General features: G+C 57.9%; 1 long non-coding RNA gene across 1 annotated transcript; it reads right to left on the bottom strand.

Annotated features, from left to right (window-relative positions):
* Positions 1 to 3,801: 3,801 nt before the first annotated feature.
* LOC106975778 (uncharacterized) lies at positions 3,802 to 7,889 on the bottom strand. Its single transcript, XR_001430359.3, has 2 exons — positions 7,329 to 7,889; positions 3,802 to 4,221 (listed from the first exon to the last, which is right to left on the bottom strand). It is a non-coding gene; the product is annotated as an uncharacterized LOC106975778 (long non-coding RNA).
* Between the last annotated feature and the right edge of the window lie 5,527 nt (positions 7,890 to 13,416).

A 13,416-nucleotide genomic window follows, 5' to 3' on the forward strand; every position in this document is an offset into this window, starting at 1 on the left:
CCTCTTCCGCTGAGGCAAGAACCTGGGGGGTCTCACCTCAACTCCTCCCTATGCCCCGCCTCCCGTGAGCACCTAAATCTGGTCAATCCAATCAGACCCATGGCCCCAATCTTATAATGTCTTCTTGCGAAAATAAAATTCACAGCCGATATAACTTACCTTCATAAGTTAAAAAATCGATACCGTGTTCTAACTTCGAAACCAGGGAGAAATAAAAGGAAAGTAATGAATAACTTCATAATGTGTATTCGATTATGAAAAATGCTTGGGTATGATCTCCAGAGGACTCAGACGCTGCTGGTGATGCAGGAGCTTCGCAGCTAGAGCTGCTGCAGACACAGACAGGGATTGGCACAGCCTCCCAGGCTCGGATGCCCGCGGAGGCCACTGCATCTTGGGGACGTGATTTTACAAACCGGGGAGCAACGCTTGGTAAATTTCCAAATGAAACAAGGTTCCCTCTCCGCTAGGTTTTCATGCGTGTTGCATCCCTAAGAACTTCTGTGTTGGAAAGTGGAAGTAGCTTCCAGACTCCAATCAATACTAACAGAGTTTTCACCTACAGCAGGATTCCTCAGCCACGACGCTAGGGACAGGCTGCTGCACCGTAAGATGTTGGGCAGCGTCCCTGGCCTCCACCTGCTACATGCTGGTAGCACCTCCACCCAGGTTGTGACCATCAGAAACGTCCCCACACGTTGCCAAAGTTCCCCCAAGTGGCAAAATCGCCCCCCGTTAGGAACCCCTGACCCATCTGAGTGTCCAGTGGAATATTTGCACGCTGTGTGGGATGCGGGTCATCTTGCCACGGGGCAGAACACTGCTCACATCCCAGGTCCCCACCGCCGATGCCTACAGCACCCCATTACCGCAGCACCCAGTGATTTCCCCTCCGTTTCTGAAATGCCTATGGGAGCAGCAAGCCACTGCTGAGAGCTTCTCACCTACCTGGTTCTCGAATCCAAGGCGGGGCGGGCAGCCATGCCCAGAAGCCCCTTCCTGGCACACTCTTAATACCTACTGTTCTGAATTCTCCCTGGGGCCCTGTCACCGCCCCCTCGCTGGCCCCTGCAGGGCCATCTGGCCCATCCCCACCACAGCCCCCATTGTCTCCAGGCTCCAGCCTCGCCCGCCTCACCCCTGCTGCTGCTCCCTAATTCCAGCCTCCCCCTTCTCGTCTTTTCCTCACTCTTTCGCTCTGGGTTACCCTGGAGCTCCATTCAGGTCTGGAGGAGCTTTCTCTTCCAGAAGGAGGTGTCCTTCCTGGGGAGCCCTTCCTGAGCTGTCCCCTCCCCCGCACAGGCTGGGCCACCATTTCCTTCCAGGTTTCCCAGTGCCCATGGGAGTATCCGGCCAGGCCACGTTTCTCCTCCGTCCCCCGCCCCCCCCCCACCACCACAAATCTGAAGGGGGTCATGCTAAGGGGTAACCTCTCCTGGGCTACACCATTGAAGCGGAGCAGCTTGGGAGCGACCTGGAATCTTGTCCCCCTGCCCAGAGCTTCTGCCCCTTCTCCTGTAGAAGTGGGGGGAGGGGCAGTAGGTGGACATTGGAATTTCTCCGGCCAAAAGTGCCAGGGAAAGACCTGCTCCAATCCAAGTGGAGCTGGGGCTGAGGGAAAGCACTAGGGAGGCAGAGGGGCACCCTGATTCCTACCAGGGAGGAGCCTTTAAGAGGCTGGCCTCCAGTCCAGCCTCTGGCACCTACCCTTTGTGGAGCCTGAACTCCCAGCTCCGGAGGTATTCTTGGGGCACAGAGCGTGGGCATGGGCAGTGGTCACAGGGACCTGGACTGGACTTTGCCTCATTTGTCCCTCCCCCCCACAACTCTGCATGCCCCTGATCCAGGTTCACACCACTCCTCAGCCCTGGGTGGCGACTCCATCCTGTCCTGTGGGTGTCCTGGCTGTTGGCACGCTTCCTCAGTGCCGTGCAGGGACTGGAGGCCAGGTTGGGGTGGGGGGGCGGATCAGGGAGGGGTGCACAGGTGGACAAGGCCCCATCCAAGCTGTCAGGGTTGCGTGCACAGTGGTGAGGGACGTCTGGGTCCTGGGAGGAGGGAGGGAGAGACCCTGATCCCCAGAAGACTGGGAAGTGAGCTCCTTTCTCTGTTAGCGTTTGCCAGGTCTCAGTGCCCCCAGCTGCGAAATGGGGAAAGTGACCCTTGTCCTCCTGTCCTGGTTGCTATTGGAGAAGGCGGAGGGCATACCTGAAGTTGGTCTTTTCAGGCCCAGTGGGCTCTGGAGTCCCAGGCCCCAGGCAATGCCCTGTGCTCTGGGTCATGAGTGCCCCATGCCTCAGTTGGTTGGGCCGCCTACCAGGCCTTTCCCCCAGTTCCTCAGGCTCCTCTTGGTGACGCAGGCAGCTTGGCCCTGGCTCAGCTGAGGTTGCTTTTGGCTGATGTGGATGTACCCATTCCTGGGCCTGGCCTGGCTCCCACACCCCTTTCCCCTGCCCACTGTCCTCAAGAGTCTCCCCCCACCCCCCGCCTCATTCATGTGGGCCTTGCCTGTGAGCTGGCTCTTCCTAGGCTTCTAGCTAGGGTGCCAACCTCCTGGGTCCTTGCTGGTCCTCGACCTTGGTCTTGTGCTTCTGGTCCAGGTTTGTGAGGCCCAGTGGGAGGAGATGGGCAGAGAATCCAAGGTGTCATTGAGCCCTGCCCTCCACGCCTCCCTCCCCAGGGTGGACCAGCTGGTCATGACGCACCTGGGGATGGGGTGGGGCTGGCTGGCAGGAGCTGGTCTTGGCTGGCACTGGAGAAGGCCCTCTGCCCAGAGGGTCTCAAGGACACCCCCTTGGGCCCCTCATAGCATTGTCACCATGTGTGGGAGGGATGAGCCTTGAGAGAGGGTGTGAGAGTGACTGTGTGGGCGGGAGCCCCAGAGAGCCCGCTGGGGGGACGGGTCCGTGAGAATGTGAGTAGGTGGAGACCAAGGCCAGCAGTGCCCTTGCTATTTGGGACAGGTCCAGGGAAGGAGTTTTGGGATTGGGGACACAGTGCATCAGGAATACTGGCCACTAGGTGTCACCAGGAGCCCATGGGACAGAAGAAGCCTCCTGGTGAGTGGCTTGAGCCCCTTGTCTTCCCAGGTGTGCCCACTCCCACCGGCAGGGGCACTCCCTGGTCTGTCTGAGCATCCACCAGCAGCACTGAGCCGGTGGGGAGGCGGTGCCCCATCCAAAAGGAGACATTTTGCATGGAGGCGGCCCGTCCTACCTCCCGCCCACACAGACCCTGGCTGAGGACACAGCTGAGGGGGTGGGAAACAGCTCCTGGCCACCCGGCCCCCTCCTGGCCCTACTGCTTTCTGCTGGCACCTCCAGGGGAGCCCTTTGACCTGCACCCTGGGCCTGCCTGCTTGCCTGGGGAAGGAGGAGGGTAGAGTCCCACTGGCACCTGCCCACCTCTGTCCCCACCCAGGCCCAGCTGGCAACTGGATTCCCAAGGCCCCATTCAGCCTCCTTCAGACCCAGCCCCCACCCCCTTCCATGCACTCACCAATGCCCTTGCCCATGCATTCATGCAACGTTCAACAAGGACCTACTGTGTGCCCGGCACTGGGGATCCAGCCACAAACAGGACAACTGGACTCCAGCCTATGGAGCTTGCGAGCTGTAGAATATTAAAGTCGCCAAATAAATTAACCAGAGAATGTGTGATGGAGATGCTGTCACGTAGGAAATAAACCATGAAGTAACTGGGAGGGCTACTTTGGGGGGGGTTATGAACAGGTAAAGAGGAGAATCAGTCATGTGAACATTCAGGACAGGCAGCTGGAACAGCATGTGCAAAGACCCTGAGGCAGGAAAAAGCCAAACCTGTTATCAGTGAAACACTGAGGCCTTGTGTAGGGAGGGTGCCAGGATAGAGATTGGAGGGTGGGAGGAAGCAGACCAGAAAGAGCTTCAGACCACATTGCCTTCTTCTCCCCAAGGACACTCAATGGGGAGAGGTCTCAGGGGCTATCCCTTCTGCAGGGTGGTGGAGCCTTCCTGCTGGAATGTGGCTGATGGGCCTGTTCTATTCAGAGCTCATGATGGCCACTGAAGAATAGGAGGGCCCTCATGAGGGACCTGAGAGGACCTGGCCCTCATATCTCCGTGGGCTGGGAAGCAGGTAAAACCCCAAGAGGGCCTTTCCCCATTGGTCGAGGGCTCCCCAGAGCAGGGCAGGGCAGGGCTGGTCTGTCTCAGTTCCCAGGCTCCTGGACACTCTTCTTGGCTGAGAACAAAAGGAGGGGGTAGGTCAGTCAGAGGGAAGGGTGCAGAGTTCCTGTCCCGAGTCTCTCCACTGCTGAACACCCTGTAACGTCTCTGCACCCTTCGGAATAAATCCAAAGACCTTCCCATGGCAATAGCCTTATATGAGGTCCCCTAATCCGGTTTACCTCATAAACTGTTCTTGTCCCCTGCTTGGCTCCAGACCCACTGCTCCTTAAGCAGGCACACTCCTGCCTCAGGGCCCCTGTCCTTATTGTTCTCTCCGCTTGGAATGCTCTTCCCAAATATCCTTAGGGCTCATTTCCTCACCTCCCTCAGATGTGCTCACATATCACCTTCTCGGGAAGTTTTCTCTGTTCATGCCTTTGCAGAACACATCCCCAACCCCCTCTGTACTTTCTCCCCACAATGTCTTGCTTCTCTCCCTGACCACCATCGGAAAGTCTGTATGTTTAACTTCTTTCCTTTTATTGCCGCCTCCCCCACTACCTGCACTAAACCGTAAGCTCAGTGATCTGTTTTGTTCACTGGATCCAGCCCACCCAGCACAGTGGCAGCACACGGCAATAAATACTTATTGAGGGAGTGAATGAAGGAAGGAATGAATGGATGAGATGAGTGGGACAAGCCTACCCCCATCCCTCCTGGCCGCCACCGGACATCCTTGGGTCTTAGCCCCCATCCACCTCCAGCAGAGCCCCGAGGTCCCCAGGCTTTGTCATGCTGGCATGTCCTGCCATCAGCCCTGGAGGGAATTTTAGGGAGGTGGCCCCCATGAGGGGCTTCGAAGGACCAATCTAAGCTGGAAGCGGTGGGCCAGACTGGGGGCCACAGTGGCAGAGCCACTGACCACGGCACATCTGTTTCTGCTTTATGCTCCTGTGAACTGCAAACCCCATTCAAGGGCTTCAGGCCCCCCTGCCTGGTGTGGACTGTGGGCGTCGTGATGTGCCCGACAGGTTGCATGGAGCCACCGGGGGCACGTGGGAGGAGGCGGGAAACCTCACGACGGGGAGGGACAGGCCACAGCTGTCCTGCGTGCTCTGGGGGTGGAGTCGGTGGACTCTCAGGGGGAGAAGCACTGGTATCAGGGTCTCTCCAGGGCAAGGCCCCTGGGAGCCCCTCATACACATGCCCTCTTACTGGAGGCTGTGAGTAAAAGGGCCCCACCAAAGGGCCAGGCCTCAGGGCACCCCAAGCCTGCTCAGCTCTGAGGTGGATGCCGTCCCTGTGTAGAGCCTCTTTTGGTTTCCAAGAGGTATTGAAACCAGAACCAGCACCCCCCCCCCCCCAGGTAATATTGAACACCTAGCAGGAGATGATGGGTTGAAACTCAATGAATTGTTCTAAAAGAAGATCTGACTCCGGTACCCTCATAAACAGACTCCTAGAGCTGAAGGGTCAACATCTGGCCTGGGGATTTAAATATCTTTTTGGAGAAATGTCTTCACAAGCCCAATACTGAAAAACAATGCTCTTTTGGGGAGGAAGATGAGGCAGCACCAACTTTTGGGAACCCTTGGAGGGACGTGCGGGAACCCCAGGGGCTCCCTGGAACGTGGTTTGAAAATCAGATACACCCACCTACTGCTCACTGCGGTGAAGGGGGCCCTTCCTCCCGACAATGGCTTGTAAAGCCAGTCTGCCGTGCATGATGTTCCCAGTAGGGGTCACTGCTCGGAGGTGGTCCCAGGCGGGCCTGGTGGCAGCGAGGACAGCTCCAGACCCCAGTGGGCCATGGGCCTCAGCCTCGGTGCCAGTGACCTCTAGCCTAGGTATGCTCTGAGCCAGGGGCCACCGCATGCCTTCCCAGCGGACAGAGCTGCCCTCTGGCCCTGCAGCCAGCTTGGCCAGGGCTGATCAGGAGCCCTCAGCTGTAGGACAGCCGCCAGGGCCGGGGCCATAGGGACTGGTAAGGGTTTCTGGCTAAGGCCGGACGAAGCCATTCCAAGGGACAGCTGGAGTGTCTCTCCAGTCAGCACCTGGAAGGGGGCCAGGCCAGCCTCGGGCTCGGGCCAGACACATGTGAGTACACTCACACACACACAGAATGTGCCCACATGTGCCCACAGTCTCACGGTTCACACATGGATGCCAGTGCACGTTCACACACGTACCTGGTGCACGTAAACGCACCCACCCATAACATGGATACACACGAGCGTGGACTAACAAGCACGTGGATGTACGCACGTGCGGATACACACGCACGTGGACACAGGTGTGCCCACCTCACTCTCCCCCCCCCCCCCACCCCGGGGCACGGATGGAGGAAACCCATTTGGGTCCAGTGTGTTCGGGGCGAGTTCAGCTGGGGGAGGTGGCCTTTCTCCCTCCAAGTCACGGCAGTGCCTCCTCTCCAGGCCAGCCTTGTCCCAGCCTGGACCCGTGGGTGGATGTGTGTGGGAGGAGTAAGGGGCAGCTGGGGTGTCTGGCGGCCTCTGGGACATCTCTCTGGGGTGGGAGGGAGCAGGAATTGTGCCTGCATCCCGGGGAAGTGAGCTGGGCATAGGGCCTGAGGCGGGAGTTGGGGGGGAGGGGGCGCTGCCTGACTCTGGAGGAGCTGTGCTCGCTGTCATTTTGGAGCATTCCAAACCCAGTCCCTAGGGCAGGTAAGATGTGGGAGGCTTTGCGGTTCACTGGGCTACAACCCCCTCCTTCGGGAAGTCAGCCCAGCCCTCAGCCCGCCGTCCTCTCCAAGGGGAGGTTGGGCTTATTGACTGTCATCTCAAATCTGAGAGGGCTTTGGGGGCTGGAGCACATGACCTCCTAGTCCTTGCTCTTCCCGGCCACACAGGCCCAGGCATGCTGGGCCATCAGCCCAAGGGCCATAACTGAAATCACCTGTGGCATGACAATCGGTTCCCCGCCCGTCGAGGGACCTAGAGCCATGAGATGGCCCTCCGTAGCCCCCCAGCCCCTCATCCCAAGGAGCCCCCTCTGGGGTGGGCTCTCTTGAGTCCAGCTCGCTGACCAGCAGCCCATGCCCACAGCCCTGGGCAGGGGACACAGTTCTGTCACCTCCCCCACCAGATCAATACCTCCGAGCCTGCTGTCAGCAAATCTTTGACCTCTGACCCGGCCACACAGTGTGACCCCTGAACCTACTGGTCTTTCCACCAATCCTTGCTCTGGTTTCTGGGGTGGCTGAGGAGAGGTGACTCCCGGCTACGGCCCCGGCTGTGAGGGGAAGGGAGTGTGTGGCTGTCAGCCTCCAAGGTCCAGCCTCTTCTCTTCACTCCACACTCAGGGCCCAAGTCAGCGGCCGCCCCTGGGGCCCTCCCTGGTAGGACCTCCCTGGCCGGCTAATAGGCTGGGCCTCGGAGCTGAATATGCCAGACAGCCAAGGGCTGTGAATGAAGGATTTGGAGTCCCTTCTGGGTACCTTCTGGGGCTCAGGGCCCCTGGGAGGTCAGGGGAGGGACTCCGGGCATCCTATCTCCTATCTGAGGCCAGTAAAGGTGTCCCTCCCTACCGCCTCCCCCAAATTGCAATGCATCAGGCCAGGGGCCTGAGCCTCGGAACCCCCATCCTTATAGCATGGGTCTGGCTGAGAAGAACCCCCAGGATAGGGAGAGTGCAGCTGGGGATAGCATGTAGTCCCCATAACCCCCACAGCCGGGGCACCAGCCACAAGCCTCTGGGGGATTGGAGGGCCCCTGTCCTCCTATACAGGGGTCCCCCTTCCTGCAGCCAATCTCCCGGACCAATCTGGGTCCCAGCAGCCCTGACCCGAGAATGAGGAAGAGGCTGATCAGAGGCCCCCAAAGTGCTCCCTAGCCCCATCCCCTTCAGCTGGGCCAGGAGGGTCACTGCTCTGGCCTCCCTGTCCTGCCCGTCCAGCCTGCTCCAGCCCGTTGCCCCATTGAAATCCCCTGAACGACCCTGCAAAGCAATTTGGGGAATCCTGGGCTCCTACGTGGACACCAGTACCTGAGACTCTGGCCTCAGGAGGTCTGGCCAGGACAACAGGACCACCAGGTCACGCACCATGTCACCCTTACCTGGGTGCCTCCATGCCGGCTCCTGCTTCTAAGAAGAGACCTCTCCCCCACACAGGTGTTCCGAGAGCCATGGGGCCCAGCACCCCTCTGTCCTGGGTCCGTCTGTGTCTGCAGCAGGGGGAGGGGGAACGGCCCAGAAGCTCCAGTGATGAGACGCCTCCCCCATGCCTCCCCCCCACATACGCCAAGGTGAGGAAGAAGGTGGGTGAGGCAGGATGGACAGGGGCTCCCCACCAAGATGGGAAGGCAGCTGAGGAGTACTTGGAGGCGTGAAGACATGCTGCCGATGAGGAAACCGAGGCTCAGAGAGACCGGAAGGGGAGTAGCCAGGAAGCGGGCTCAGGGTCAGGGAGTCCTCGTTTCTCCCCTGACTCCACCGGCCTCCCCTGAGACCCCCAGCAGGTGCCCTGGAGGAGGAATCCTGACCCACTGCAGGGCCCCCTCAGGCCCTGCCTATCTGCCTCCCTGGGCCACGTTCAGGAGCCGTGAGGGGCGGGCGTGTGGTCAGCAAGCCCTGAGGTCAGCGGGCGGGACAGGGGCATCCATAAGGCCCCGGCACGGCATTCTGAGGCCCTTGGCCACCCTGCTGCCCCATCCAGGCAGTTTTCTGAGCTGTCTGGGAGCCTCATTTCTTCTTTACTTGGGACCTGGGCCAGGCAGGTGGGAACAGCCATGGGGTCCAGGACTAGTGGCCGGGAAAAACAGCAGTGGAGGTCACCTGTGCCGAGCGGTCCCTCTTTGCCCGCCTTGGGCTAAGCCTGCTGCCCGGTGACCCCACCCAGGCCCAGGGAACTAAGTCTCAGAGAAAGGAGTGACAGCCCCCCCTGGGAGATGGAGCTAGACTTGACCCCAAGGCCTGGAGTCGCAGGCCTGTGAATAAGAAATCCTGCCAGAAGTGCAGACTGAGCAGTGAGGGTCGAGGGTCACAGGCTACTCTTCTCCCTGCTGGGGGCCCAGGACCTGCCTGGCCTGCAGAGAGGGGACACGCGCCCCAGCTTGCTGGGCTTTTGCAGCTTTGGACAACGTGTAGACAGAAGAAGAGTGGGGTGCAGGTAGTTCCAGAGCCCTGGTCCCTGAGGCATGCCCGGCCTGCCCTGCATCCCCATGGGGACATAAGGACTGGGGACTCGGTGACCGCACAGGGGAGTCCAGGCTCTTCCTCATTCTAATGATCACCCCTGGGGCCCTTGCTGCTCCCCGCGGAGTCCCAGTGTTGGCACATGACATCCAGCCCAGATGGTCAAACCCACACTCTGACATATCCACACAGACCCACACCCCCTCCCCCCCACACACACCACACAGATACACATGTCACACTGACTTGACCCGCAGACACACACAGACCAAGCTCTGATTGCCCACGTTTGTCACACACACACAGGCTCACAGCAGCCAAGTCACCCTGCGGGATCCCTGGGGCCACACAGGTTCCCGTCCCAGAAGTTCCCAGCCCCCACTGGGCAGAACGTGGAGGTCAGAAAGGACGGGGTGTCCTGAGCTGAATGCCTGATGGGAGAAATTCAGAGGGAAAATGGGGGCTTCCGGGGGACCATGTCCCACAGGGTGTGGAGGAGGGGTGTCAGGGGCTTAAGGTGCCCTTTGGGGGGGAGGCCTGGGGCTGTATCCCCCCACAGCCTTCAGTCCCCCTACCTCCTGGGGACTGCCTTGAGGGGCCTCTCACCCCCTCCAGGACCAAATACCTCTCCCTCCCCCAGGGGGATGGCTGCGCACCACAAAGGCTGGTCTTTGATTCCACACGTACCCTTTCATGGCTGATCTGAGGTGACCTGGCTGACCAACACGGCTCAGATGGAGGGGCCCGTATCTCGTGCCCGGAACAAGGGGCCTGGGCAAAGACCCACCGTCTGCTTCTGGGCATGAAGAAAGCCTTTCCCAGACTCTGTGGCCAGGCCAGCCTTGGGTCCCAACCCTAAACTGGTGGAGATAGAGGTCCCTCTTGGAAGTCAGGGCCCCAGAGACCTCTGACCCACTGTCTCTGTCTGACATTCCATCCCTGGAGCCAGATTCTTCTGCTGTTAGTTACCCAAGGCTCCATTAAAATGTGAACGCCTCAAGGGCCATTCGGGAAGGGATTGAAGAGGGTGGGGGCGCTGAAGGCCAGTGGGGCCTGGTGTGGGCTGGTTCCCAGGAGGCGCTGGTTTTCATCAGTCCTCTGGGGGTCTTCCCAGAAGTCAGGCCTGGTGGGCAGTGGGATTCTGAAGCCTCAAGCCTGCTGTCCTCTCCTTGGCTGGGGCCCAGAATGGCAGTGACAGGTTTGCAGAAGGTGAAGCAGGAACTGGGCTCCAGCTAATGCCATATTTCCTGGGGTGGCCTCCCTGCCCCGCCCCCCCCCGGCAGAGTAGGGCAGTTACTGCCCATTGAGGGTCACCACTGCCCGTGTCAGTCACTGCCAGCAGAGGGTCAGCAATGGCAATGGGGGCAGCCACTAGGCCTTTGGAGCAGGGAGCTGGACACACAAAGATAGCAAAGGCCTTCAGGGTTCCTGAGAGGAGACCCCTGCCGGGTCCAGGGTCCAGCCCTAAGGGATGCTGAAGGTGAGGGGGCCCTTCTCTTAAGAAGCCCCCAAGCCTGGGTCAGATCGGCCCCCAGCCCTCCTCCTGGCCAGCTGCCCCAAACTCTGGCCCTTCTAGAGGGTGGCGGGCCAGCTTGCCTGCATGGGAGTTATGTTCGCAGGCAGGATGGGATGAAAATAGGGTGTGGTCTCCAGTGCCAGGTGGGTGCCGCCTGTCATTCTCCCCGGGTATGGGGGTGCCTGCTCCCACAGGGCCTGAGTCACCCACCAACGGCTGCTGGGAACCCTGCGTCCAGCCTCTGAGAAACATTGCGGGTTCTCCAGCCAGACGCCCCCAAGGCCGACTCAAAGGTCCACACGCTCTGGCCTTGGGTCCCAGTTGGTCTGCAGCCACCTCTTGAAACTTCCCTCTTTGGGGCACCCATTAGGAACCAGACTGTGCCAAAGGCACCTGCTACTGTTCCAGTTCATCTCCCCAGGATCCTTGCCAGGCAGGCCTGTGTTACAGGGGAGGAAGCCAAGGCCCAGAGGTCGGCTCAGGGTCCCAGAGCCAATAACTGGCAGTTGCAGGACTCGAATGTAAGACCGTCTCAGCCAAGGATCCAATTGTAAGGAGGTTGAGGCCCAGCCCTGAGGGGTGATTCTTGAGCCAAGACTTGAATGACTGGAAGGAGCCCACCAAGTCAATAGAAGGGGGAAGTGTGTACCAGACAGAGGGAATAGCTGGGGCAAAGGCCCTGTGGCAGGGACAGGTTTGGAGTGTTTGAGGAATAGACAGGAGCCAGGTAACAGTGGTTCTAAGATGTAGGCCACATCTGCCAGATGACCTGAGTCATCTGAGTCCCTAGATCGAAGTGAGGTGGGTGTCTGTCCTCAAGGCTGTGTTGTCACTTCCAGGTGCAGTCAGGAAAGATGTGCCGGACCTCACAGTGAGAGGACAGTTCCTGCATCCAAAGATTGGTATGTCTTAGGATGAGGACATTCCCCCCACGTCTTCCCAGAGGACAGGCTGGAGACAACAGGAAGTGACGACAGGGGGACTAGACCACAATAGATGGCTGGCCCGTCATCCTCTGTGCTCCAGGCCAACCCACGGGACCTTCTGGCCCCCTGGCTCAGGCACTGAGATGAGAGCTTCTCAGAGTGGTTGGAGCAATGGTAGGAATTCTGGTTCTCCGGAGCCATCAGAACCTTTCTCTGACCAAGTGCAGCTGGAATGTGGCTGATCCTATGGACAGCCTCGGATACTGAGTTCACGCTTCCTGCCTGCCCACCAGGGAAAGGGAGCCATAGAGCTGGTGTGGGAAGCACAGGTGAGTTTCCACTAACCCAGGGTGGGTGTCTCATAGGGGAAGAGAATGTAGAAGTCCAGACAGAAATGACCTAAGATAGTTTATAGGGGAGTTCACAGGGAGAGAAGTTGTATCTGGTGAGGGGCTGGGGAAAACACACCAAAGAGGTAGCATCTGAGAGGGGAGCCTAAAGAATGGGTCAGGTGGAATTGAGGGAAAGGGTGGCTCTCCCCAGAAGCCAGCATGTCTCCAGGGATCAAAGGGTCATTTTGTAGCTTTTGACCCTACTAGCATGATCTTATCAGATCCCAGACACAGAGAGGCTTCTCGGGCTTCTCTTGGCCACTTTACCTAGTTCTTCTCTGGACTGTATCTCAGTCTCTGACCTTGGCTTTCACCACTTTCCTGTCTAAAGGATCCAAAGTGAAGCTACCCTGCAAAAGACCAGTCTGGCCCGGCCTGCATGACTTGGTTTGAAGACTCCTGATCTAATGAAAGCTACTTTCTCACCACAGATCCTGAGTCATGCCCAATTCTTTATGCCACTCTAGTTTAGTAGAGTATAGGATTCTTGGTGGGAAGTTATTTCCCTGAGCACCTGGAAGACATAGTTCTCTAGTTCTCTGGTATCCATTGCCGCGGACGAGAAGTCTGTTGTCAGTCGAAATGTCACTCCTTTGTCATAATCCCTCATTTCTTCCTCATCCACAAACATACCTCGTTTTATTATACCTCACTTTATTGCCCTTTGGAGATACTGGTTTTTTGTTTTTTGTTTTTGTTTTTTGTTTTTTTTTATAAACTGAAGGTTTGTGACAACCCTTCATTGAGTGGGTCTAACTGCCATTTTTCCAACAGCACTTGCTTACTTTGCATCTTTGTGTCACATTTTGGTAATTTTTGCAATTTTTCAAACGTTTTCATTATTATTATATTTGTTATGGTGATCGATGATTATGACTTCCTGAAAGGTCAGACGATAGTACACATTTTTTTTAGTAATAAGGTATTTTTCTTAATTAAGGTATGTACATTATTTTTTATTAAAAGTTTCTTTGGGGTGCCTGGGTGGCACAGTCGGTTAAGCGTCCAACTTCAGCCAGGTCACGATCTCGCGGTCCGTGAGTTCGAGCCCCGCGTCAGGCTCTGGGATGATGGCTCAGAGCCTGGAGCCTGTTTCCGATTCTGTGTCTCCCTCTCTCTCTGCCCCTGCCCCGTTCATGCTCTGTCTCTCTCTGTCCCAAAAATAAATAAACACTGAAAAAAAAATTTAAAAAAAAGTTTCTTTAAGTTTATTTATTTATTTTGAGAGCCAGCAAGTGGAGGAGGGGCAGAGAGAGAGGGGAGAGAGAGAGAATCCCAAG

The sequence above is a fragment of the Acinonyx jubatus genome, chromosome E2, assembly GCF_027475565.1.
Source record: "Acinonyx jubatus isolate Ajub_Pintada_27869175 chromosome E2, VMU_Ajub_asm_v1.0, whole genome shotgun sequence".
Lineage (NCBI taxonomy): Eukaryota > Metazoa > Chordata > Mammalia > Carnivora > Felidae > Acinonyx > Acinonyx jubatus.